This window comes from Equus caballus, chromosome 8 (assembly GCF_041296265.1).
Source record: "Equus caballus isolate H_3958 breed thoroughbred chromosome 8, TB-T2T, whole genome shotgun sequence".
Classification (NCBI taxonomy): domain Eukaryota; kingdom Metazoa; phylum Chordata; class Mammalia; order Perissodactyla; family Equidae; genus Equus; species Equus caballus.
Window position 1 is genome coordinate 16,786,102 of NC_091691.1, and position 26,684 is coordinate 16,812,785.

At 46.2% G+C, this 26,684-nt stretch overlaps 1 protein-coding gene and 1 long non-coding RNA gene across 5 annotated transcripts in view; one reads left to right on the forward strand and one right to left on the reverse strand.

Annotated features, from left to right (window-relative positions):
- The window catches only part of CCDC60 (coiled-coil domain containing 60), a 157,870-nt gene that overhangs the window by 95,982 nt on the left and 35,204 nt on the right, over positions 1-26,684 (reverse strand). The gene's annotated exons all lie outside the window — the stretch shown is intronic.
- LOC111774635 (uncharacterized) lies at positions 187-21,789 on the forward strand. Its single transcript, XR_002809700.2, has 3 exons — positions 187-341; positions 3,509-3,617; positions 21,462-21,789. It is a non-coding gene; the product is annotated as an uncharacterized lncRNA (long non-coding RNA).

Here is a 26,684-nt window from a genome sequence, read left to right on the forward strand (position 1 = left end):
TGGGAAGAAAGCTTCTGATCTCCAGCTCCTGAGACAGTGCCTGGCCATGAGTTCAATCTGACGTTGCTGAATGAAGAGATGACTGCATCACAGTCTCAAGGTTTAATCCTATTGGTTAATTATTAAGTACAAAGGGAATGAGGTACCTCACAATGGTGAGGTCTGGCGGACACCACCTGAACCAGTGAGAAGACACTTAGCATCACCAGTGATGGGACAAACTGCTATCACGCGCCCCTGAAGTGATGCACTGGGGAGGACACAGCATCACCTCCATGGAATTCCCGCCCCGAATGCCCAGTCTGAATCTGATCATGAGGGAATGGTCAGAAGAATAAAAGGTGAGCGTCATTCTGCAAAATACACATCTTAGACTCCTAGGAAATGTTAACATCTGTGTCATTTGGGGCCTCTGGGAAGCAGGCATGGAGACAGGAGCACGAGAGAAAAGAGAGAGAGAGCAAGATTGGGTAGGGAGAGCCTCAGCCTACCATGGCCACCTGACAGTCTCAGCCAAGGCAACATGGGACTCCAGGACGAAGACTGCCCGTTATGGGAACCCAGGCCCGGGGCAGAAGCGGCCAGCGCTCATCGACTGGGGACTGCCGGGCTGATCCCGGCTCCTCGTGAGAGCTGGAGTGGAGCCTGAAAGCGTCGACAGCTGGAAGTGCTCAGCAACCTGCAGTCCTTGCGGCTGAACAGCGAGTTCTTTCTTGGAGAGACGTCCAAGGGACATGCCTCTGTGGCTTCCACACTGTCATGAAAGGGGAAAGAGGCAGAGGATCCGTTCCTTTAGGAAACCAATGGGACGTGAGAGTGAGATACAGGGATGATCCCCTGATTGGATGCTGGACTGGAAAGACAACGCTATAAAGGGCATCACTGGGACAAGGGGAAATTCGTATATGAATTGAATATCGGATAATAGTATTGGATTAATGTGAAATCTCTGTGTTAAATCTATTGTGGTTACGAAGGAAAATGTCCTTAGGCAGCACATGCTGAAGTATTTAGGTGTGAAGTGTCTGCAGTGGACTCTCAAAGGGCTCGGTTAAAAATATTATAATGCACACATGTATGTGTTATATATACATATGTATAAATATACACACATATGTATATGTAGACTATCACGGAAAATATTAAAGCAAAATATGGCAAAATAACAGTGGATGTGGTTAAGGGTATATTCTTGTCCATTATGCTATTCTTACAACCTTTTTGTAGGTTTGCAGTGTTTTCTAATACAAAGTTGGGGGGGACAAAGATGAAATGGCTGCACCCCCACTTTCAAGTTTTCCTTTGCTGCAGTGAATTCCCCCGGGCCATCTTCAAACATCAGGAAGCAGGACAGCCTCGTGGAGGCGCTGCTTTAGGAATAAAGGAAGAGTCTGGGCTTCTTGCTGACATTCAGAGCGGAAGCTTGGCTGAAGTTGGGAAATAAAGAAAAGCCCATGCTCCTGAGGCTGGAGAAACTGGGGGCCATCAGAGCACACAAGTCACTAATTGTAATATACATTTTTTTTCAATACTGTCTTGACCAAGTTTTGAAGCCCTGGCTAGAGGCCAGCGATTGCCCCTTCTTGAGAAGCTGATTAAATTCACATCCTGATGGGTTCCTCTGTGAATGGGGCATGATGCAATCCTCTGATTGCCACAGGGCCAGGTACCAGACAACTAGGGCCAGCCCCTATGTCTGGAGCCTAGGAATTATTCTGATTAGCTAATCCACAGGGAGCCTGTGACTCCTGACTAACCTCGCCCTGCCTGTCACACACAAGTTACCATCTATAGACCGGCTTGCTGTTACCCTGTCCAGGGGCCAATTCCCTGTGTGGCCCTGCCTACAGGCCTTCTCTCCTTCCCATCTGTAACTAAGACAGCCTTCCGTCTTTCACCTACATGAGTGTCAGTATGTTGTACCCCACCATCAAAGGGACCTTTAAGTCTTATAAAACACTACCCATATCTGTCACGAGCTACATCCACTCTGAGGAAGAATGATCCAGCTATGGTAGCAGCTTGCCTTGGGACTGGGTGGGGAGGCTAAGGGTGGGGGCATTTTTTACATTGTTTTATTTAATCCTTGTACCAAACTTTATGAGGCATCTTTATCCCTATTTTGCTGAAAAGGAAACCCAGGATCCAAAAGGTTAAGCCGCTTGTTCAAGATCACACAGTCAGTCAGTGGTGGGGCCGGCATGGTGCCCTCCTCACCTTGACATGCTCCTTCACCGTCACCTAATCCAGGGGTCCACAAACCACCGCCTGCTCCAGGCTTTCGTAAATTGCAGTTTTACTAAAAACACTCATTTGTGTTTACTATTGTTTGTACTATTACCATTTGTTTACTATCGTAAACCCAGGGAACTCTGTTTCCCTTTTGTAAATGAAGGGCGTGGACCAGGAAGGGAGATGTCCCTCAAGTGGCCTGCAGGGTCTGTTTGATCCATGCAGCGTTTACAATTACGTGGAATTCACTTCATACCTTGAGAAACCATGATCTCTCACATACACACCCAGGTTTCTAGCCATGCAGCAACACAAAAGGTCGCAGAAAATGCGGCATGCGCAGTCTTCGTTTTCTTTGAGAGTGGGATGGGTGGTGGGAGGGGGGAGTATCCAAGTCCGGGGCTCCTAAATTGACAAATTGTTGTGGCATTGCTCTGCATCAGCACTGTGCTAAGCGTTTTATGCCATCCATCTCATTAGCTTCTTCCAACAACCCAATGAGACAGTTATTAATAAACCCATTTTACAGAAGAAGAAAAGAAGGCACCGAGGGACTCATTCAAGGTCACACAGCTGGTCTGAGCTGTGGTTAGAATCCTGATGTGATGGCTAATTTTGTGTGTCCACTTGACCAGGCCAGAGTGCTCAGATATTTGGTCAAACATTATTCCAGGTGTTTCTGTGGGGATGTTTGGGATGAGTGTGAAATTTAAATCGATAGCCTGAGTAAAGCAGCAGATTACCCTGCCTAATGTGGGTGGGCCTCATCCAAGTAGCTGAAGGACTGAATGGAACAAAAGGCTGGCCCATCCCCAATAAGAGGGAGCTCCTCTGGTCTGACCTCCTTTGAGCAGGGACCTCAGTTTTTTCCTGCCTTCGGACTCGAACTGAAACATCAGCCCTTCCTGGGTCTTGAACTTGGAGGTTTTTGGGCTGGAATTTACACCATCAGCTCTTCTGGTTCTTAGGCCTTTGAACTTGGCCTGGGACTACAGCATCCAGCACCCCTGGGTCCCCAGTTTGCCAACCGAACATCTTGGGACTTGTCAGCCTCCATAATCCCGTGAACGAATTCCTTGCAATAAATCTCTTTATCTCTATCTGTATCTACATGCATCCTAGTGCTTCTGTTTCATCCCGTCTCCTCATATTTAAAACTTGGGTCTTCAACCATTAAGCCTTCCTGAAAATTCAAAGTCTTCTCCAATTCTTCATGTTGGAGAGAGAGGCAACAGTATTCCATTATTTGTTTCTTAAATCCTCCCTGTTTCCTAAGGACTGTGATTGGTCTGCTGAGAAGGAAGATGAGTGTGAAGATGGATACTGGAGAAGTGCAGAGAGAGGATGAATGGTTCCAGCTGACAAAGGCAGAGTGACATATTATGGTGAGGAGGGAGCCTTGGGGTGGGTGGGGGGAACTGACATCTAGAAAAAAGGCACAAGTTTAAAGGACTGTTTTATTGGTTTTTTCCTCCATGGCGGGCAATGTAACCTCCTCCATCTCTCCTGTGAACCCTTCAGTAAAGTGCACATTACACTCCGGCATGTTTGGAGTGGGAATTATGCTTTCAGGGGCTTAAGGAAGTGTGAGCCAGACCTCAAGGTGGACTGGGGGGAGCAGAGGAGGAGGAGCGACAGATTCAGAGGGAGAATAGGATGTGGACTCAGAGTCCTAGCTCCTTGCCCCACTAGCTGTGTGACCCCAAGCAAGTCACTTGCTCCACGCATCAGGGTTCCCACCTGCCATCTGCCCGAGCCTCATCCATGAGCTGTGAGGGTACTCAGGGGCACGCCTGGTACATAGCTTTGTGAACCAAACTTGCCAAAGAAATGTTACTATCACTGTCAGTGTACCACGAGTATCTGCAGTTTTTACAAAATTTATATATTATATTTATTCATAAATTATAAATTAAAAGTATAACTTGAGTGAGATTATGAAAATGTTCCCAAATCATTAAGGGCAGGTTAAGGCTGTCAACAACCCCGAGACAGTCAGCAATGGTAGCTATGCACCAATATAACAGTAGGTGGCGCTAGATGCCACTAGCTTTCAATCAAGTCCTGCTTTTCCTCAATCTCTTGTCTTTCTCTGCCTCCTTCCTTTCTCACTTGATTGAAATGGAAATCGGCTGCCAGCATCAATGAGCCCCCATCAGCCTTGGGATTGAGGTGGCATGCCAGCAGCCAACGTGCTATCCATAGAGTAAAAAAAAAAAAAATCACACGTTAATCTCGTTAATCTCACAAACTCTTTTGAAAGCCTAAATATGATGGCCCAGCAGCCCAGCTGTTGGACACCAGCAGCCAATAGGAATCCATGTGATGGGCTGCCGTTCAAAGTCCTGGAGGAGCTTCAGGACGTGGGCCCAGGGATGTAACAACTACCTTGCCAACGGTACTTCTGTTCAATAATTATAACAGTGCCCAAATTTTTCAGCACCTCCCATGTGTCTGGAAACGTGCAAGGCTGGAGATGGCAAGTGAGCTCCAGCTTGAGTGCCAGCCTCAAGCTAACCATTAGTGGCAGTGGATTCTGGAGCTCCTTGGAGTCCAATCTCATTTAGAAAAGCATTCTGTGATTGATTAGCAATGTCTGCCCTGGTCCAGGAAGGAAAAGCAGTATTATGACACACAATTGCCATCCCCATATTGGGCACTTTGCCTGTCTTTTCTCTTTGAATCTTCATGCCCATTCAAAAAGTTAAGTGTTGTCATTATTATTATTACTCCCATTTTATGATTGAGGAACCTGAGACCCAGATTAGTTAAATAACTTGCGTGAGGTCAGTGAGCTGGTGAGAGGAAGGCCCAGTTCAGCCAGTCTAGTTGACTGGAGGGCACCCTCCACTGCTTATCATGCCCTAATTTGCTTCCTTTCTTGAAAATGAAACAAATTATTTGGCAACTCATCCTGGAGAAAGGAAACAAGTAGTGTCCCAAGAAATTCTCCTTTCATATTCTCAGTATCTTCATGCGGACTGTGTGTGGGATGGGGGGGGAGGGGGTGCGGTTTAAGTCCCATGTGGCTTCAGTTCGTTTTCTGTCTCCCTGGAAGAAGATGAAGTCAACATCTTTGCATGTCCAAGTGAACCCCCTCAGGGTCCAAAGAAACCCAGTCTCCCATTGGTTAATAACTGTTAACTCCGTTTTCCAAATGAGAAGTGGAAGCATAGCTGAGCTTAAGCCAGTGATGAAAGGAGAAAGAGCCAAGACACAGAAGAGCTGGTTGGGGCTGGCATTCCCCTTGGAATGAGCCTTTGTGTGACTACAGGGCTGCTGCCACATGAATTCTGTGACGCTGTCCCCGGGATGCCATCCAATGCCAAGCCGCGTGGACCATGTTAGGAGGCTGGGTGAGGGAGAAGAGTAGCCCAAATATTTCTTAAATACCTACTATGAGTTAGAAACTGGCTGAACAAGACATCATGCCTGTCCTCAAGGAGCTCAAGCTCCAGTGGGGGAGGCGGGTATTCAACAGACAATTCAACTAGGATGTGCTGAAGTGCAGGCACTGAACACAGCTTGGCACTGGGGGCTTACTGGCCAGGCTTCAGACTGGGCCGAACACAAAGCGTGGAGAGGGAACCAGAAACAACCGGAATGTAAAGTGTGACGGGAGAGAGGGGGTGGCAAGGAAGGTTCTCCTGACATCCTTAAGTAGGAGAAAACGAACCTTAATCTGGTAATGCTGCTGAGAAACCACGAGAAGCCACTTCAGCAAAACAAAGCTTAGAGAGGAAGGCCCTAGCTAAGGGCTGCAGATGAAGTATTGAGTCTTACTTCATGTTTTATTTCGGTTTTTTTTTTTTTTTTTTGAATAGGTAGTATTTTCAAGTGGTTTAAAAGCATACGGAATGGTATGTGGTTAAAAAGTATTACTTCCACCTTGTCCTCAGTCCATTCATTTCCCTCCCTGGAGATGACTAGCGTTACTACGTTCTTGCGTATCCTTCCAGAGAGATTTTATATTTTAATAAGCAAACACAGACACACAGACACGCACCTGGCTGGCACATTCACACAAGGGCAGTCGGAATATTTCCCTCCATGGCCCCAGGGGCTGCCTTGGTGTCCTGCACTGGCCCTATGGACATTGTGGTGACTGGTCTGGCACCTCTCATGTGAGCAGATGTTGGTCCCAGCTGTCCTCAGGGTGGTATTTCCAGCCAGTGAGTTCTGAACAAATGCACCAATGGTACAAAGTCTCCCTGTTGATAAAGGAGCTTTACGAACATGATACAAAAGTGTAACTATGATGCCTCTCACCATCTCTCCATCTCTGGAGGAGGGACACAATCCCCAGTATGTAAAACCCTCTCATGTTTTGGCTTCAGCCTAAGGATCAACAAGGAAGGCAAGTGGGCTGAGGTTTGAGCACCAAGACGCAGCTTGTATTCACAAAGTATAAAGAAAACCAGCAGCTCCTATTTAAAATATCTGTTATATTCAGCTTACCTCCTTATTACATTTCATATTCATATTTTTAACATAAAGTTCAAAACCAGTGATTTAAGCAGCTGTTATGCTTACCTTGTAAATTGTGTGTCTTCCCTCGCCTCTCCTCCAAATTCTAGCCTTGCAAGGTGCATAGGGTGTTGACCTTGTCACATGACATCTTTGGTGCCTGGTACAATGCCAAACTAGGAGTGGTTTCTTGGCAGTTATTTCTTGAGTGAGTGGACGAATAGGTAAAAATAAAACTGTAATATTTGCTGATTTTCAACTTTTAGACTCAACTCATCGACAAAGCCTGGAAAACGGAATTATGGGTCCAGAACAGAAAGTGAGCATTATCAATCTTGACAATGTAAAAAGTAGTAGTAAAAGACACCAGGAGAGCTGATGAGGACAATCTCTTCTTCTGTGGAGGGAAAGATACTCTCTGTGGGTGATTGGGGCAAGAAATGCAAGAGTAACATAGTTTCCTTTAAAATCATGATTTATTTTTAGAACAGTTTTAGGTTCACAGAAAAATTGAGCAGAAGCTACAGAGAGTTCCCATATACCCTGCGCCCTCACACATGCACAGCCTCCCTGACTATCAACAACCCCTGCCAGAGGGGTACATTTGTTACCATCGATGAAGCTACACTGACACGTCATTATCACCTAGAGTCCATAGTTTACATGAGGGTTCACTCCTGGGGTTATCCATTCTGTGGTTTTGGACAAACGTATAATGACGTGTATGTATCATTACAGTATTGTAAGGAGTAGTTTCACTGCCCTAATAACATATTTTTAAAAATTAAGGTAATGCTAGTTTTAGGGCAATGAGGGTTGGGGATGGGAAGTGGGTACAGGGGCAAAGATGCCAGATCTTCATCTTTCAGAGCAGAAAGTCATTAAAGTCTTAAATGTATAAACAGAAAAACAGAGGTAAAACAAATAATTTGGGGACAGGATCATTGGGAGGAATAATGAAAAGTGTTAGAAGTGGCTGCCTGGGAAATGGTGTCAGGAGTGGGAAGTGGGCAGGAAAGAGGGTTTCTGCTCTTTGGGAGAAGACTTTTCATGCTATTTTTTTTTAAACCTGTGTATGTTTTACATGATTTAAAAAAAAAAATTAAAAGAGTTTGAGCGCTCTAGTGAAATTAAAACACAGAGCCCCACTCTGTTCCCATGAAAATCAACATGCGAAAGCTGCTCCGTAGTGTTCGTTCTCGTTTCGGAGTCAAAACAGAATTAATTTGGAAAAGAAAATACAGCCGGGGAGACGAGGTAGCAACTTCAGGAAATTCAGGGAAATGTAATTGAGTAAGAATTATCTGCTTAATTACTTCTGACCAAATCAATAACAATGCTAGATGAGAAACCACGGTCGCCACCAATGAGTATCAAGTTACCGAGAAACTAATTGGGGTTCAGAATTGTTTGCAAAAACAGAACACCTTCCTCCTTGTAGTTAGCAAACATGGTTCCTGGGGGGGGGGTAAGTGGAGATGGGAGAAGACTGCGGTTGGCAGCCTGGGGTGGAGAAAATAATAAGCTGAACCTGCTTATTATTTTCAAACGTGAAAGCTATTTTCAAATGTGGAAGCCTGAACGGAGAGCCCTTCTCCAAAGAGGTGAAAGCAGGGATGCCCTTGATGGTGTCAAATGTTCATTTTCATGCTTTCCTGAGGCTAAATAGGGTGAGAAGGCGGTTCGTAGCATAAATCAGAGGGAGATGGACCAAACACTGCAGAGGTGAGTAAGGGAGCGTTTGCAGGAACTGCAAAGATTTCTTTAATACCATCTCAGGTGTGCCTCTGGGGGAGATAGCGAGGGTCCTTGTTCCAAGGGAGCCCTGTTGGGCACACCCATTAGATCTTTCTGGGACGTGGTATTTGGGCTAGGTTAAGATCCTAGCTAGAGCTGAGAGAAGCGTGTGCCCATTTGTCTAATCTCTGGCAGACCTACTTCTCTCCATCAATGTTGGAGTCTCTTGGTAATTGTGTAGGGCCTTGTCACTTCCCTCTTACACACTGTGCCTTGCTCCTGGCTCTCCGGCCCCTTGGACTTGTCAGTGAACCATCCCCACTGCCCAGGACATATTGGATATTCTTTCTTACTGAGCCTCTCTTCGGGGGCCAGCCCGGTGCTGGAATACACACGCCCATCCAAAGGTCCCTCTCAGAGTCTCGTGGGGGTAGGTAGACAATTAAGTAAGTTACAATACCATAGTATGTAGGCTACGGTGGGAGTGGGCTTGGGGGCTGTGGGCACATGGGACCCAGCAAGGGCAGAGGGCAGTCGGGGATGAAGGAAGTGACTTCTCAGTCCAAGTGGAGTCCTGAGGGACTAGGAGGGGTCTAAAATAAGAGGCAGGAGGGCTGTGGTCCAGGCAGATGTACAAAGATCTGGAGGAGATGGAGAAAGTGATACTGAAGATGGTTCAGTCCACGTGGAGCACACGTCGGGTAGGGAGCGGGGGGCTGGTGAGGAAGGAGAGGCAGTCTGATAAGCTGAAGCTGGGTTTACCTGCGGACTTTTGTTTACCTGAGACAATTTTCACTTGTGCTTAGGCCACTTTGAACTGGATTTTCTATCATTTGCCATTAGGAGGGTCTTGACCATGATTTTTTTTTTTTTAGCACATGGCAAATATTTTGTCCAGATGACCCCAAAGTATTGCCGAGTTATATTATTTCCCTGTGGTTAAACCAAAATCCATGGGAGGTGATTAATTTTAGAATCATCCAAGATCATCAGCTCTGAGAGCTGATCCAGTGCCACCCCTCCCTCACGTGACACACGCTAAATACAGCTGATGTTTATCGAGTGCTTACCAAGTGCTGGGCACCATCAGAGGCATTTTACATGTATTAACTCGTTTCACCCTTGCAACATATTATGTGGGGTAGGACTGTTATTAACTCCATTTCACAGATTAGAAAATGGAGTTACAGAGAGGTTAAGTACATTTCTGGAGTTACATGACAAGCAAGGGACAGAGGTGGGATTTACATCCAAACTGCAGTTTGGTTCCAAAGTCTGTACTCTCTCTGCTTCACTAATGGATGAATAACCCAAGACCCAGAGAGGCTGAGAATTTTCCTAAGGTCACCCAGTAAAGCGGTAGAAGACTCAGGAGAAGAATACGCAGGTCTTCGCTTCCCAACATGCCACCCAGCCGGTACAGTAATCAAAGGGCAGGGTGAGAGGTTTGGAGTCACATAGACCTGAGTTCACTAGCCAGGGTCTTTGGCAAATACAATACCTCTTTGAGCTTTAGTTTCCTCGTGCACAGAGCCTACTTCGTGGATTGTGATGGAGGTTCAATGTGCTAATGTGTGTCAAGTCCTCAGGACAGAGCTAGGTTTATGGGGTCTCTCAGTAAATGCTAGTTGTTAATGTAATTGTTATAATTAATAAGCTGTGCTGTTAATGAAGGTGTAAAACGCAGGTGATCGGCCGCATGAGCATGGGCGAGTCACGGAATTACAGTGGCCGTTGGTCCCATCAGTAAAACAGGGTTATTATCTGCCCTTTGCTCATGACACTAGAGCATTATAAGGATTAATTAGAAGATTTATAATGTGCTGTGCACTTTGATGCTCTATAAACATAGAAATGTGATGGTTGAATATTTATATAATCCCCATTACTGAAGATCTGGAATTGTTTTACTGATGCTACAAAAAAAAAATTTCAACTTTCCAAAGGTGTATAAATCTGAGTTGCATAAAAGAAGATTGGGCTTTTATTATCTGCCAACAGCTTAGAAGCCCAATAGGGCATCTGGGCGTCAGTGGGCAGATTGCAATGCCAAAGTCTTGGAGATGTAGAAGGAGACGCTGAGATTGTGGGGCTGTCTCTTCCTCTAGATTTGAACTCCTTCAAGCTGAATCCTGTCCTCCAGTGGATCACCAGCATGGAGCACAGAGCCTGATATGCAGCAAGCACAGGATAAATGCTTGATGAAGGGAAAGATGGATGGACGGATGGACAGATGGATGGAGGGACAGATGGACAGACGGGTGGAGGGAATCCTTAACCTTTTGGTGATAGGAGTGTAGGTGGGTCTGGCCCCAAATACTTGGGCCAAAGTAGATGGTAGTCACATCAGGTCTTGGAGAGAAAGCCACTCAGTTAGTGTGACAAATTGGAAATACATTTGGCTTCACATAGACTTGATTACCAGCTTCGTGGCCTTGGGCTTGGAGCCAACCGCTCTTTCTTCATCTGAGAATGACAAGAATGTCTGTTAAGATGCTTTAAGATGAAAGTAACAGGAAACTCCGTCCACCCTTGCTTAAACAACAGGGGTATTTATTACTTCATGTAAGAGGGAGTCCAGAGTAGGATTCAGGGTTGGCTTAGAGGTTCTGCCATGTCGCTGAGCTGCCCACATAGTCAACTGTCCATGGAATCAGCTTCATCCTCTCATGTCTGTGAAATGGCTGCTGGTAGCAATAAGGGCCAAGGCTTCTCTCCCAGAAGCCCCTGGCAAATCTCCTTTCACATCTCATTGGCCCAAATAGGCTTGGGCTGGCCCATCATTTGAACCAATCATTGCCTAGGTAAATAAGATTGCCATGACTAGACTCCCGCTGCTCAAACTGTGGTCTGTGGACCAACAGCATCAGCATCACTTGGGAGCTCATTATACGTGCAAACTCATGGGCCCATACAAGACCAGGTGAATCAGGACCTCTGGGGATGGGGCCCGGGAGTCTCCACCAGGCTCTCCTGGGATTCCTATGCTTGCTAAAGCCTGAGAACCACCGGGTTAGACAACTCAACTGGGATGGATATTGGTGAGTCAGCTCCAAAATGTGGATGATAATGCCAACCTTAGAGGGTTGTTATGAAAATAGAAATAATATATATGTGAAGGACCAGCACACAGTAGGTGTATGATAACTTTTGGCTTCCTTCTTTTCTTTCCTTCTCCAGTGATGTCTAAATATTTACTCTTCCCCATTAATTGTTCATTTCTCCCTACTCCAAGGTGCCAAATATCCTCATGCTGCTCTGACATATGGAAACCAATCTGTAGACTAATTTATACTAAGGTGGGAGTGACATAAGGTATCATTGAACCCAGTAGCATTTTCACCCTGAAAATGGAGTGCAGAGAGTAGGCAATGCTTAACCCAGTGGAATGCTTGGTAAACGGTGTATTTTCAGGTATGTACCAGGTTTAGTGTGTTGGGAATGTTTTAGGGTGAGACCAGGCTGCTCCATCCTCAGATTACACCCATAAGTAACCTCCTGCTCTGGCCACACCAAGGGGGCCAGTTGTCTGATCAGGATGCCCAGAGGCAGCCATCATGGGCAAAGGCAGATGAGCAGAGGAAGCATGGGATGAGGGAGGGCTGAGGTCCATGAGGCTGACCGCGTCAACCTCCACCCTGCCCTTCCCCCTGTGTCTTCAGAGTCTTGTTGGGGCCATTAAGGAGGAATGTTGCCCCTCCTGAGTCTTTGATCTTTGAATCTGCCGGTTCCAGATTCCCTTTGAAGAATAATAATAATTAAAAGGAAAAAAAACCCTACAAGTACTAAAAAAAGAAAAAAAAAAACAAAAAACAAACCCAAGCCGACACCAGATGAGATCTGGGCAAAACTCTGCTCCGTTGGCAGAAGTTCCTGATTCAACAGCTGGCTCTGCATGTCAGGCTCAAAGGAAAAAATAGTTGGCCAGTTGTTCGAAGGAACTTTATTCTGAATAAGCTGGAACCGAAAAGGTCCCTTACTCCCCAGAGAGGAAAAGCCTTCTTTCGAACAGATGGGAGGGCAAAGGAAATGCTGGCAGAGAGAAGGAGATTAATTCACTTGGAGCCCTGGCCCCTCACTTGACAGGCGGGTGCCCTCTGGGTCCTGTGTGCATATCCTTTTGAGCCCCCCACAGAGTGGGGGGCTGACCCCAGTTTGTCATCCAGCCTTCCAGAACTGCTTCTTCATCTCAAGCTAGGAGGCTCTTTCTTTGGGAGCAAGATAAATTGGGGCCACTTGAACTGATCAAGTTTTCATACTTCACCTCCCTAATCCTATGTATTTTTCTTAATGGAGGTTTTCGAAAATTATTATTATTTTTATTTTAGGAACTGCCTTTGGCATCACATGGCCCTGGATTCCAGTTCAGCTTTACCACCTTGTAACCCTGGGCAAATTATAACCACTGAGCACCAATATCCTCATCTGTCAAATGAGGACATTCACAATACAGCTTTTCTTTGCAGAGACATTGTAAGAGTCACAGCTAATGAATTCAAGGCATCTCACCTGGCACCTGGCATTTAGTGTGTGCTTAATAAATGTGGGCTATTAAGACAATTATGAGCTCTGCCAATAAGCTCCTCTGCTCCTGAAGGCTCTGTCTAAACCAAACCTGACTAGGAAGAGCCAATACGCATTAAAGCAATCTTAAGAGTACAAAGGGATCCTCGAGACAGACCATCTGGTTGTAAAGTACCAGTTCCACACTTAATAGCATCTGCAACCGCTTCCATCAGTAAACAGAGGGAAAGTGGATGATTTGATCTTTCAGGTCGCTTCTAACAGGACTTGCTGTGTCATTATTTTGCCCCTCCCCTAGGGAAATGACCCACACGGAAGTCCTTGGGGTGGCGATGGGTCCCTCTTCTACTGCTGCATCCTGGCCCCATTCCCTCTCAGTGGGAGTGGCTTCCTGGCTGGTCTTGTGAGTTCCCACTGACATTCTCGCCTCTTCACTGTCTATTGCGGGTTGAATAGTGTCCTCCTCAAAGTTCATGTCCACCCAGAACCTCAGAATGGGACCTTATTTGGAAATAGGGTCTTTGCAGATATAAGTAAAGATAAGGTCATACTGGGTTAGGGTGGCCCTAAATCCAATGACTGGTGTCCTTATACAAAAAGGAGAGGACAAGAGGGGAGAACACCATGTGAAGATGGAGGCAGAGATTGATACGTCTACAAGCCAAGGAATGCCAAGGATTGCCAGCAATTGCCAGGATCTAGGAGAGAGGCATGGAACAGATTGTCCCTGAGAGTCTTCAGAAAGGACCAACCCCAGCGACCCCTTGATTTTGGACTTCTGACCTCCTGAGTGGGGAAAGGAAAGTTTCTGTTGTTTCAAGCCATCCATTTTGTGATGATTTTTTATAGCAGCCCTAGGAACCCAATATGCCGTCTTTCTATAGAACAAACCTTACTATCACTCTTACCCAGAACACTTCAGTGGCTGCCCATTGACCTTAAAGCAAAGTCCCAGTTTTCAGGGTATTCTACAGAGCCTTTCATGACTGCATCTGCTGACTGCACCTCTACCCCAACACATCCCGCCCTCCGGTCACTCTAAACACCTTTGAAACAGGTATGCTCCTGGGGACATGTTATGTCTCCTGCAGGGGATGCCCTTTCTCTCCTCTCCCACTTGGAAAACTCCTGCTCATCCTTCAAGACCCAACTTAAATATCACCACCACCATGAAGCCTTCCCAATCTCCCCCTTCTTCAATTCTCCTTCCAGTGGCCAAGTGAGTTGTGCCTCTCTTTGTTCTCATTGCATACCAGATAAGCGTCTCTCCTGGGAACACTGAGCTCCTGCAGTAAAGTTATTTGTTGGATGTATCCGCCCCTATTCTAGTTGTGAGCTCCTGAGGTCAGATGATCTTGTCTTTATAAGGGATCAATAAATGTTTGTGGGTTGATTAAAGGACTCTGTAGATTGTATAATGAAAGATGGAGGGAATTGACGTCACTTAATAGAAGATGCAACAGCTGGGAGGTGGCAGACTATATGCAAGGATGAAAAGGACACGAAGAATCAAGATAATCAAGTTTCCTCATCAGTCTTGGGGAGACCAGTTGCCTGTGTTGTCACACATGCCATGACTTGGTCAACCATGAGAGTAACTGTTTTCTGTACAGCTAGAAGGCTGCTGGCTCTGGGAGCAATTAGAAAGTGCAGCTCTGCTTTCGGGGATGCCTGGAAGCAGTTGGAGGCCTCCTCAGGCTTAGCAGGCTCCAAGGAGTGCGGTCCCTGCATGGAGTACTGATGCTAAGTGCGTGAACCCCTCTCGACATGAAATTATCCCCAGCCTCCTTTGTGACAAGCAGAAAGAACTAGAGAAAATGCACTTAAGAATCTAAAGGGGACAGTGGAGGGAGCAAGCATCAAGAGTACGGAGTTTAGCATCAGACAGACATAGCTTTCAAATCTTCAGTCTTCTACCGCCTGGCGGAGTGACCTTGGACAAGTCCTGTATACTTTCTGAGGCTCAACGTTCTCACCTCTAAAATGATGAAGATGCTCATAATAATACCTGCCTTGTAGTGTGGTTGCGACCATTAGACCTAGTGTACACAGAGTGCCTGGCACGTAGCAAGCTGTCGGTAAAGAGTATCTGTCATTGTTTTTTGCCTAGCAGGAATATTATTAATTCAACAAATATTTTCTAGGGGCCCATTAAGGGCTTGTCATTGTTCCTAGATCTTGCAGCTCAAAAACGTTTAAGCTCAAGATGCTTAGATGTGTTAAACACTGTTTGCAAGACTAAAGAAGGTGTGTGTGTGCGCGCTCTCTTCCTGAAGGTGCTTGTTAACGCCTGATGGCTTCACTATAGCCCTTCTGGACCAGAAAAGGCCGTATGACCTTTTGTCATCCTGTCCACACCTCTGAGGGGGGAGTTCCATTAAATGAGTCCCCATTCTCTTGCTGCATACCTTCCCTGAAAATGTCACGCAGAAGCAGGGGGCTATGGACTGGTATTTCTCTCCTCCTGGAATCTGCGTAGGTGTGGACCCAGGTACCACTTGGAAGGCTCTTTTCTAAACCACTGGCAGAAAATTCCATTTGCAAAACTTTCCCTGTGACTTGCTCTCTGAGGGTGAGTTGATGAATCATGTTTGTTCACGGTACATTTCAAAAGTCGATTATTGCAGCTACATTTTAAAAACATAAACATGTTTAGCGCAGGTACAAATCTCCAGGATGTGCATTTCCCAACCTATGGTGTAGGCGGAGACTCAGACAAAATAAATACTATTTAGGAGTAGTGAAAGCAGAACGAGGAATCGTTCGGGAGAGAGAGAATGACTGCAGGAACTATAAAATGAGAAATACGCTGTGGAACTCTCTGGTGCTATTGTGGAATGAGTTTCCCCCTTCCTCCCTGTCAAAGGAAAACTTAAACCATATTTCCTGCACTATGAGCCTAATCTTTGAAATGGCCCAAATCTCATTTTAACGAATACGCGTGATTGAGTTTGTCTAACGAGAGGTTTAACGACCTGGAAAATGTATCATGAGCACCTGGCAACCTTCAAAACTCTTATACTGCACCTGCATCTCACAACACGAGGGCTGGGGTTGTGGGATGTTCAACTTGGTTTTATATAGGAGACAAAGTCCAGTGTTTGGAAGAGAGAATTTTTGCACAAACAAGAAGTCCGTGTCCTGCTGTCACTGAGCATCATCAAACAGCAGGGGAGACGGCAGCCTAGGGCATTCTCTTGTTGATTGATTGATTTCTTCATTCATTCATTCATCCAATAAATATTTATTGAGCGCCACAGTGTGCTAGGACCTAAGCTAGGGAGCTTGCTGTTAGGGATGACAATGATAAAACCAGTCATACTTTTACTGAGTGCTTGCTCTGTGCTCTGCGTTGGGCTAAGAACTTGGGATGGATCCCCTTTTCAATTCTACCACCATCCTACAGGGCAAATGTTACTATTATCATCACCATTTTGCAGAGGAGAAAACCCAGCCAAGACTAATCAGCCTCAATTCCAAATTCCCAGGGAAGAATCTGATTGGCTCAGCTTGGGTCAAGTGTCCACCTCTGCTCGCAGCTGAGTTGAAGAGGGTGGCACTGTGTCCCGTAGTTCAAAGCTGGCTAGCAGAAGGCAGTTCTCAGAGAAGCAGGGTCCTGGGAGCAACCTGCTTTCATGCATGCTGGTCTGCAGAGAGTGGATGTGGGGAGGGATGAAGGGATGGGAGGAGACCAATGATGTCCCAGGTCCTGGGACTACTCTCAGGAGACCCCGCTGCCCTTTCTACCGCTGAACTCCACAGGACGCTCCTTGTTCTTAAGATAAATTCCCCCCATTTGATTGAGCTTCTCTGAAAGGGTTTGTGGTTCTCATGACCAGGAGGGCTTGGGTTAGCTGATCTTGAAACTACAGATCTCTGAGTATTTGCAGGGCCCTTTCCTCAGTTTTGGCTCCTGTTCTTTGCAATTTTGAGCCTTGCAGTGGAGCGAAGCAGGAGAGTGCACAGGCGGGTGTCTTGAGCACTCAGTCGTGCCAAGCAACCCTTTGGCATGCTGCTAGACCCCACTGCAGGAGGTGGCAACCCCATGCTGAGCAATTTTCCAGCATTCGGAAGGAAGAAAAAGACACCAGACCATCACTTATCCTAACGCAGAAAAGCCCCCTCAACCTACATGTCACAATTCTCTTAGCTTTCTCCTGGGCATCAACAATGACAATAACAACAGTAATAGCAGCTCCCATTCATTGACACTTGCTATGTGCCAGACCCTGCACCATGCACCTTACACACACTATTCTATATGACCTCTCAACGACTCTTTCAGGTAGGGGTTATTATTGCTGCCATTGTACAGAGGCAGAAACCGAGGCTCAGAATGTTAAGTAACTTGCCTGAAGTCACACAGCTATGAAGTGTGGGAGTTGGTATTCCAATCCAGATCAGTCTGAGATTAGAGTCCATGCTCTAACGTTTATTTCCATGCCTAAAGCATTGAGCCATTGTCTGGTATTCCAACATTTTCTTTTTTGGTAGGGAAGATTGGCTTGAGCTAGCATCCATTGACAATCTTCCTCTTTTGGCTTGATGAAGATTGTCCCTGAGCTAACATTTGTGCCAGTCTTCCTATATTTTATATGTGGGATGCCACCGCAACATGGCTTGATGAGCAACGTGTAGGTCTGTGCCCAGGATCCAAACCTGCAAACTCCAGGAGTGCACAAACCTAACCACTATGCCACCAGGCCAGCCCTGGTATTCCAACAATTTGATATCCAAGTCTGCAGGTCTATAGCTTAGAATATCGTCTATGAATCCTAAAAGCACCTGATGTAGATGGCAGTTAAGAGAAGATAGAACAGAAAATGGTATAACCGCTGTGGAAAACGGTATGACGGTTCCTTAAAAAATTAAAACCAGAATTATCATATGATCCTGCAATTCCTTCTGGATATACATTCAAAAGGGTTGAAGCCAGGGTCTTGAACAGATACTTGTACACTCATGTTTGTAGCAGCATATTCATAGCAGCTAAAGCATGGAAACAACCCAAGTGCCCACCAATAGATGAATGGATAAGCAACAAAAGAACCCCCAAAAACCACACATACACACACAATGGAATATTATTCAGCCTTAAAAAGGAAAGAAATTCTAACACATGGTACAACATGGATGACCCTTGAAGACATTATGCTACGTGAAATGAACCAGTCACAAAAGGACCAATACTGTATGATTCCACTGATAGGAGGTACTTAGAGTAGTCAAATTCATAAAGACAGAGATCAGAAGGGTGGTTGCCAGGGGCTGGGGGAGGGGAGAATGGGGAGTTATTATTTAATGGGTATAGAGTTTCAGTTTCACAAGATTGAAAGTGTTCTGGAGATGGATGGTGGTGATAATAGCACAACAATATGAATGTATTTAATAATACCACTCAACTGCACACTTAAAAATGGCGGAGAAGGTAAATGTTATGTTAGGTGTATTTTACCACAATAAAAAATTGGGGAAAAAATATAGACACACACACACACATATGCGCACACACACATACATACTTGGAAAAAGAAGTCACCACTGGCATGAATGTGACACTAGGGCCATTGGTCCCACTGTTGGCTTAGAGCTGCTGCAGAGACATCTGGGTGACAGTTCATTTTCTGAGGCTTCTTGAATTTGGTTCAACTCAACAAACATCCTAACATCCTCCTCTCACTTTTTTTTAAAGTAAAAGCATACGGAACTAAGCATTTTGGTGAGGTGAGCAGGTAAGACCTAACCCAAATCAAGCAATGGCGTCACACCACATCGTGCGTATGTACTGAGGTCTGACTGGTTGGCCTGAAACTAAACACCAAGAAATTAAGCCAGGTGGCATGGCTGCCCTGCCTGGTGGTATTTCTGCTTTTAGAACTTTCGTAAAAATAAACATGAATGAAGGTAAAAAAAATGAGCACTTAAAAAATAAATTCCCCTGACACTTTTCTTGGTTAAGATCATCTCCGTCCTTGCTACTCAAAGTGTGGTCCAGGACCCAGCAGCATGTGCATCCCCCAGGAGCTTGTTAGAAATGCAGAGTCCTGGCCCCATCCCAGAGCTGCTGAATCCAAATCTTCATTTTAACAACATCTCAAGATTCGTGTGCACGTTAGAATTTGAGAAGCACAGAGCTCCTTGAGGTCGTCACGTGACTCATGTTGGAATTCTTAAACTGAAAGAACGGCCATTGGATTCTTGGAAGATTGTGTTCATTCCTTCCTTCCCTCCTTCCTTCCTCTATCCATTCATTCATGAATTTATCAACTTAAAAAAATGATTACGCACCAACTGAGTGGCAGGCACTGGGGCTACCACTGTAGACAAGGGAGATGCAATTCCTGACCCCAGGAAGCTTATAATCTGGTGGGAGAGGAAGACTTCAAACATTTATTTAGTTATTATGGTAAGTACCGCAATGGAAAAGCCTAGCAAGCACAGCAGACATAGTGTTACGGAGGGACCTGGCCTGCTTGGTGATGGGGCACCTGAAGGAGGACAAGGAAGGGCTTCTTTGTAGAAGTGATATCTAAACTGAGACCCAGATAATGCCAAGAACACATTTATTAAAGGGGTAATAATAGCAGGAGAAGCTTGTGCAAATGTCTGGAGGTCGGAAGATGTGGGGTGCCTTTGACACTAGAACCTTGCCCCTGAATTTTGAGAGTGGCATTACTGTAGCATTGCATGTAATAATGAGACATTAGGAGCCCTTTCCCCCTCTAGGAGAGATGTTGGATGACCTATTTATTTTATATACAAAAATAAGCATAGTTACAGGCTAAACAGACATGTTTCCTGATGGAGAAAGTTTACTCTTTCATGCGGCCACTCACCAGACAGGAGTCAGAGCAGGGTGTTCCCCTTGGTGCAGAGGTCAGAAAGCATCTTGGTCTTCCCATTTCTATTTTCCATTTAGTCTGCAAGTCCCCAACCACTAATGGGAAAGTGAGCAAGACCGCCGCCCCAAACAAATGGCAAGCTCGCTGCACGTGTGTGCATGCATCAGCCGTGTGTTTGTGTGCATGTGTGTGTGTGTGTGTGGTGATTTGTGGAAGCAAAGTGGGGGGACCCTAACCCTTGAGATGCTTTGACCCTGGACCTGAAATCCCCTGCCTTTTCCCATTCTATCTACTTCTTTTCCAAGTCTGCCTAGGATATTACAGCTTTATGGGCACAAGGAGCGTGTTTGGGAGGCGACCCCAGAAAGCACCAGTAAAGAAGTGAGACAAGAAGAGAAAAGTGTGCATATGAGCACGCAGGTTCCCACTGTGGGCAATCTGAGCTCGTTTTGCTGGGACCACTGGTGGGCAGTATAGAGGAGGGGTCACTAACTTGTCTGGAAATGGCCACACAGTAAATATTTCAGGCTTTGCAGGGCGTCCAGTCTCTGTTGCACAACTCTACCGTTGTAGTGTGAAATCAGCCACAGACAATATGTACCATGTGCAAACAAACGGGTGTGGCTGTTTTCCAATAAACCTTTATTTATAATAGCTGGTGGTGGGCTGGATTTGGCTGGTGAGCTGTAGCTTGTTGACTCTTGGTATGGAGCGTGCCTCAGAGTTGTTGCATCTGAAGATAATGCAACCCAAGTACGTATCCACCAGCATCTGTCTGCCATTGGTGGAGAGCTGCCCCATCTGGACTGCCCCAGACTCCAGGTGAGGAGCCACAGGTGCTGCTGTAGAAAGCCATGGATGTGCACGAGCATGGCCGGAGCCAAGGGAATGCAGGGAGAGCACTGATGTGCCTGCTACACCCCCTAACAGCCATTTGAAGGACTGTCTTCCAATGAGTAAAAACAAGGCTCAGAGAGGTGAAATGACGGGTGTGAGGTCACACAGCTAGGAAGCAGTCATGATCAGAACAGAGCTGGTCCCTGTGCTATTTGTGAATTCTAAGACTCTGAAAGATAGACATTTCATGTCAGGTTCCCAAATTACATTTTTACATCTGGCAAGGCACTTTTGTTCTGAAGCACGCAGTTTGGAAAGCATGTCAACATAACCTTTTCCATGAAATGGAATTTCTTCCTTTGTTTCCTGAACTGTTACAGAAACCCTCGAGAATCTAAAGAGGAACAAAGATAGATGATTTAAGTGTTCTTTATTCCTAACAACCTTTTAAAATTTCTCGGCTGTGTGTGTCCTGGGTGCATATATCGAGCTCCTACAAACAAAGAAAAATGCAGCAGACTAGCCAATAGGAAATAAGGCAAATGATACAAATGGGTAATTCTCAGAAGAGAAGATGCAAATGGACAATAAATATATAGATCATCATTAGTCTCATTAGAAATCAGGTAAATGCAAGAAAACAACCATGAGATGTCCTCTTTGGCTGTCATATTGGCAAAAATTTAAACATCTTATTCAAAGTAGATGGATATGTGGAGAAACTGGTACTCAGGTACTATTCGCAGGCTGCAAACTGGTACGCATTTTCTGGAGAGTACTTTGATTAATACAATCCATTTTCTCTCCCCTTCTTCTTCCAAGACGCAGAGGAGGAATCGTGATGGTTCCTGTCAACCGTGGTGGTTCCATTCTCCTTGCCAGTGACTGGTGTACGCGTTAGCTTGCAGCCCAGTCCTGGCTGATGAGACCTGAGGAGGGCTGAAGATATGTCTGCACAGGTCACCTAGAACATCTCTGGCCATTTTGTGACCACTAGGGGAGGCGTTCCCAACTTCTGAGGGTGGCAGAACAGAACAATGGAGAGAAAGCACCTAGGTCCATCCTGAGTCCCTGAATTAACTATCTTTGGAACTGACCTATATTAGCCTTCTCATTAACATGAGAAATTAAAGCCCTTGCTGTTTAGCCACATGGGTCTTTCATTTGCAGCCCAAAGTATCTGAATGGATATAATTGTCTCTCCCATATAGAAATATGGGCTCATATGTCCAAGCGGGCAACATACAAGTATTTTATTATAGCATTGCATGTAATAATGAGACTTGAATGTGCTTTGGTAGGGACCCAGGGAAACACGCTGTGTTTCAGTAATACTACTGAATTCTAGGCAGCCATTAAAAGCAATAAGGTAAATTTTTATGCACTGATTCCACCATGCAAAGATCTCCAGGACATATTAAGTTTTATGAAGTTGTGAAATCATACATGTGGTAGAACCCCATTTATGACAAACAAAATAATCCTCAAAATAAAGTATGTGTAAAGATTCATATATATACACAATCATACCCACAGAGACAGGGTGTGGGAGGAGCCACATCATACTCTTAAAAGTATTTACCTCCAGAGACAGGAGATGCATAGGAAGTGAGAGACAAAAGAGACTTTGTTTTTTTATATAGAGCAGCAACACCAATGGATTTCATTTATGACTTCTGTCATTAAAAATAATGTATAGGAAACATTCCACATGCTCATTACAGAAAAATCTAGCAAATGCTAGAATGTAAAGATGTAAGTTTTGTTCAAACCTTGCAAGGCAGAGGTCTTTTTTTTTTTTTTTAAACCATTATGTCAGGTTTCCTGGGAACAAAGAGAAACTTCTCCTCAGGTCTTCAAATGTTTTTTCTTGTGTGTAGCACAATTACCTGGGCAGAGTTCAGTGTTTTTAATCAAAAGCTACTTGTCTAGTAGGCAACGTCACTATTCCCAGCCTGCATAAACAAAGCTTTGTGGGAAATGGGTTTGGAAAGTGGAAGAGCTGCATCATTTGAATTGGAGTGTGTGTTTGTGTGTGTGTGCGTGTGTGTGTGTGTGAGAGAGAGAGAGAGAGAAAAGAGGAGGGAGAGAAGGAAAGAGAAAGGAGGAGGATAGGGTGCTCTGTATATGATTCTGGAGAATTCTCCAAGGAAATATCACCCCCTTTGTCTCCCAGCATCAGCTTTTCTCTCCCAACTACTTGGCATCATACAAATTTGACCTTCCAGAGGGGAGAGGCTTCCTGCGATACTCGGACAGTAATGACAGAGTTGTAGGCACGGGCTATATCATAATTGCCTTCCGGCTGTCTCCTGCATTTGCCTGGCTCTGATTTCTGGGTTGGGTACCATTACTCTCAAGGTTCCTGTCATGTGGCCATTAAATCATTGTTTCCTCTGACAGTGCCATTTCTGCAAAACCCTGGAGGAAGAAAACAGCCCCGTCTCCAGGACTGGAATGCTGCCGCCTGGTCATTATGCCCAACAGCCCTTGAACGGCTGCTCCGGAAGACGCGTGGCTTTGTTGCCACCACACAATGCCTCCCCAGACTAAATGGCTCTGTTGCGCCATGCTTTTTCAGAGCGCAATTATCCTGGCGAGGGAGCACAGAGTAGCACTAATTTAGGAGAAGAGGTCTGGTCCAGCAAACGGGGGTAAAGAAAAGAATGGCAGAAGAAATCAAGAAGGATACTTCTCTAAGGGTATTACTCATTTTTTTTCCCCCTAGAGAGAGAGAAAAGCAAAATTTTTCAGACAGGGTCTAATTTTCTTCTGAAATAGATGGCTGAGAATGGGGAGATTTGGGGTCTGCTGAACATGGAAAGATGAGGTGGGAGGGATAGTTCTGGTGGCCAATTTCTAGCCGCTGAGCTGTAGCTGAATAGAGGATGCTGGCGAGCCTTTGACAAAGCACCAAGAAACCAAGGGCCTGCCCCACTTTTGGGATCAGAGTTCATTCATTCAACAAATACTGGTGGTTGCTGTGTGCTGGGCACTCTTCTAGGTGCTGGGGATGCAGCCATGAATCAGGCAAAGTCGCTGTATCCTAATTGGGCTCCTCGTAGGAAAAAGATGGCGCACTCAGATTGGGAAATTGAGGATAGCTGAATAAAGGGACTGTTTACAAAGGCTTGGGCAGGGTGTAAAGAAATCTACAAGGGACAGGGCGGCACGCGGGGGCCAGCACCAGCCATCCTTCAGCCTGGGAAGGGACAAAGCGAGGGAGCAGTGACCAGAACCCAAGAGGGTAGCTGTATGGAGATACGGGACAGGAGCTGCAGCCCTTGGTCACAACCCATCACATCAATATGGCAGAAAGAGACAGGGAACAAATACTCGGACTTCTCTCTCCTCCTTCCCTTTGGTCTAGCGTTGCCTCCTATTGGCTGAATCTGACCTGGAGCCCGAGAGCAAGGGGGCTCCTGGACGCAGGCCATGCAGGTCGTCCTCCCTGGGCACAGAGCAGGGGGGAGAAGGGCGGCTGGAGGACCTGGAGAAGCAAGGGGGATGTTTCCAGCCCACTCCCTGCCCTCATGGAGCTTACATTCTACTTGGCGGAGACAGACAATAAACACATAAGCCATTAGCTCTCAGATATAATGTTGCCAGGACCTCCTCTGATCCAAGCAGTACCTCTGTGCAAATTACAAAAAGCCACCCTCTCTCCAAATGCATGCAGCTCCGTCCCAGGGCACGTGGTTAATGAATGCAGCACGTGGATATCACCCCCCCATCTGCCTTTTGGGTCAGGGTTTTGGACTCAAGCCCCAAAATATGATCTCCGTGACTGTCAACTAGTCACGGTGTCATAAATTAAAAAATCAGGGGCCAGCCTTGTGGCGCAGTGGTTAAATGTGCATGTTCCACTTCCACAGCCAGGGGTTCGCTGGTTCGGATCCCAGGTGAGGACCTATGCACTGCTTGTCAAGCCATGCTGTGGCAGGTGTCCCACATAAAATAAAGGAAGATGGGCACAGATGTTAGCTTAGGGCCAGTCTTCCTCAGCAAAAATAATTAATAATAATAATAATAAATCAGAGGAGAGTGATAGAGATTCTGTCCACATCTGATTTCTCTTTGTTCCCGGGCCCTCTGCCTTCCTGTTAGTTCTGCGGGCACTGAGGGCCACTGCTGTGACCCAGGATGAGCAGCTGACTGGTGACCCACACAAATAGCTTTTCCAGAGCTTTAGGCTTGATCATGCCATTGACATGGTGACATGGTACAAACGTGGCTAATGTGGGGCCCTGAGGAGGTCCAAAAGGGCTGCTCACCCAGAACCAGCCTCTCTGCAGCCTCCCCGCAAACCTCCAAGGCAAACAGAAGCAAGGGCGAGTCCTCGGGCAAAGTTAAGTCACCGGTGGGAGCCGCCTGGAACTGGCAGGGGACGGCACGGCTGTCTTCTCCCGGCTCAGGCTCCCTGAACTGTAATGAGCAATTTGTCTTTTAGCCTTGATCTGCTGTCAGCGGGGCTGACACCAACTCTGAGTATTAATTTCTTCTCGAGCTGTCTTACATCGCAGCCATCAGAGGGGCAAAAAATGAAGTGCAATTCGCTGGATGCAGAAATCCATCCCTCGGCTGCATTAGTGGTAAAACTGTGGGCACAGATGAGGCCCGAGCTGTGCTCCTTGAGTTTTTTTAAGAAGCAGATGCCGAATCCCTAACGAAGCATCTTTCATTTTGTGGCTGTGCGTTTGACACCTTCCTCCCATTACTCTCCCTGGTCTGCAGACTCTCTCTGCTCTGTCTCTTTAAAGTGGCCAGGCAGAGATATTACACAGAAACCCACGGACACCCCAGATCTTCTGTCTGCCTGTAAAACGCTCACCCACCTCGTGAACATGCCCTCGTGATGGCTCTTGTCTGGTTTAGATGGCGTTTTATTTGGGCATCCGGGGGTTGGCAGACACAGAAACGCATTCATCCAACTCAAGAGAAAAGAAATGAAATCCAGCAGCGGGAAAGCTCAGCTACTTGCTATGTCTCTCGGGCTCTCCACAAAAGCATGGGTTTCGGCATGTCTGGTTTTCCTTCTTCCTTCTGCATCCTGGCTCCTTCTCCCTTACAGATTCCATAACGGCTGTTCCAAAATGGCGGTCCCAGCCCTGGAATTTATTGGATCCCCATCTCCATGCTCGGTGGCCATCGGGATCAGTGTCCAAAGCCCAAATTCCCACATAAGAGAATCTGATTGGTGCGGCTTGTCTCAGGTGTTTGCCTCTGGTCCAATCATCTGTGGCTTGGAGGGCGGGACTATGTGGTATGTAGAATTTCCCATCTCGGAGACAGGGAAGGTGGCTGCAGCCAGAATGACTCCTCTAGAACTTCCAGGAAGAGATGCTATGCCGGCAAAAGCAGATCTGGATTTGAATCCCTATTCACCAAACCACTTCCAGATCTGTGGCCTTTGGTAAGTTATTTAATTTCTCGAAGCCTCAGTGTCTTCATCTGGCACCTGGGGGTGGTAAGATTAACTCACAGTGTTTTGGGGTAGGTGAAATGAGTCAACGCGTGTCTAAATGTGGGTTAACATATCTGGCACGTGGTGAATGTTACTTCGTGACACACACTGTGTGCTCCGGGCGCACCTCCACCTTCAGTTGCTGCGGTGGGGACGGCTCCTGTGCACTCTGGCCGTGCCCCAACTCCAGCATCTGCAGCTCCTCCTTCTGCCTCAGGTCTTCCTCTGGAGCCTGGGGAGCCTCTGAGCCGTCGTGTAGCTGCAGCCCACAAGTTTGGAGGAGTTAACACCTCTGGGGCAACCCCCAACCAATGGAGGATGGAAGCACGTGGATAGATGCTCCAGCCTCCCGTTCTGCAGTGTTTTCCCAGAGGGCTTGCACCCCGGTTAGCCCATGACAGTAATAGTCTCTATGATGCACCCTTTATTGGTTTGTCCTCCTCTCTTACCCTCCTTACTCTCTCATTCCTGCTTCCTGGGATCACCTCCCAAATAACCTCCCTGCATTCAAGTCCTTGTCTCAGGCTTTGCTTTCGCAGAAACCAAAATTAAAGCAAATACAGTCATGCACCGCTTAACAA